This window comes from Myotis brandtii, unplaced genomic scaffold (genome assembly GCF_000412655.1).
Source record: "Myotis brandtii unplaced genomic scaffold, ASM41265v1 scaffold973, whole genome shotgun sequence".
Classification (NCBI taxonomy): domain Eukaryota; kingdom Metazoa; phylum Chordata; class Mammalia; order Chiroptera; family Vespertilionidae; genus Myotis; species Myotis brandtii.
Window position 1 is genome coordinate 228,149 of NW_005372038.1, and position 1,666 is coordinate 229,814.

The 1,666-nt window shown below is 39.7% G+C and overlaps 1 pseudogene; it reads right to left on the reverse strand.

Moving 5' to 3' along the window:
- Positions 1-788: 788 nt before the first annotated feature.
- LOC102261577 lies at positions 789-1,377 on the reverse strand (annotated as a pseudogene).
- Between the last annotated feature and the right edge of the window lie 289 nt (positions 1,378-1,666).

Here is a 1,666-nt window from a genome sequence, read left to right on the forward strand (position 1 = left end):
TGGGGGGCAGGAGGGAAGGGGGTAAGAGATCAACCGAAGGACTTGTATGCATGCATATAAGCATAACCAATGGACATAAGACACTGTGGGGTAGGGGAGGCCAGGGGATTGTCAAGGGTGGGGGAAAAAATATTCCCAACAAATAAAAGTCCTGAAATGAATGGTTTCACGGGTTAATTTTTCCAAACACTCAAAGAACTAACACCTATCCTTCTCAAACTATTTCCAAAAATTCAAGAGGAAGGAAGACTCCCAAGCTCATTTTACTAGGCCAGCAATATCCTAATTCCAAAACCAAATGAAGAAGAAGAAGGATAAAAAATATGAACAATAAATAGCAATAAATACATATCTATCAATAATTGAACCTAAAAATCAAAATAAGTGAACAAGGAATCTGATGAACAAAATAAACTGTTGAATAAAATAGAACCAGAGGCATGGAAACCTGGAAGAGACTGACAAATCTCAGAGGGAAGGGGGGAGGGGGAGGGGAGAGATTAACAAAGATCTTATATGCATATATGCATTACCTATGGACACATACAATAGGGTCCTGAAGGCCTGGGGCAGGGTGGGAATTGGGTAGAGGGGGGGGGCAATGGGAAGCAAAAGGAGGACATCTGTAATACTCTCAACAATAAAGATTTTTTTTAAATACACTACAGAGAAAGGAAATTATAGGCCAATATCCCAGATGAACACATATGCAAAAATCCTCAACAAAATATTAGCAAATGAAATTCAGCCATACATTAATAAGATCATATGCCATGATCAGGTAGTATTTATTCCTGGGATGCATTCATTCTGATAAGCACTCCATCAATTCTCAAGAAAAACCACAACAGCAGGAAAAAGCTGGAAGGCTTTTCACTTTTAAGATTGAAACTCCATGCTCATGAAGTTCATCCTCAAACAGGAGAACTTCTTCAAAAAACTTATTCTGTTCTATGGCTTTCAATTTCTCTGTATCTATATGATTTGTTATAGGTACAACCTTTAACTTGAGTGATTCTCCAGGTAATATTCCTTTATAATCTGTTGTAGAGGTCAATGGTACAGTTTAATAACCTTGAAGTATTCACCCTCTGCCCGACCTTCCTGCCATTCTTCACACAGGCTACTTTAACATTCCTTGGTAGTTGTTTACACATCTTAAAGCATGTGTAGCATTGAACTCAATCCCCAAGTCAGAACCATGCTGGATTTTTAAAATGTTATCTCCAAACATAATTTCAGGGAGAGATGACATACGCAATTGATCAGCTAACTTCTCCACCTCCATTGACTTCGTGATGTGAATCTTGGCCACCACCAGCTTTCAGAGCCTAATAAAAAGTCCCAGTGGCTGCCCTGGAAGCCATGGATCATCATGACCAAGGTAGCCAGCGTGGGCCACGTGAAAAAGGCTGGATCCGCTGCCTCACTGCAGCTCAGCCCCCTTGGGCTTCAGAGCCCTTACCATGCTCAGCCATACCTCACCCTTCCCTCCCAACTAAGAAAGTTTTTGCACAGCAAAGAAAATTATCAACAAAACAAAAAGACAACCTACTGAATGGGAGAAAATATACGTATACACTCATACAACTCAACACCAAAAAAAACAAATAATCCCATTAAAAATGGCCAATAGACATATGAAAAGATATTCAACATCACTCAC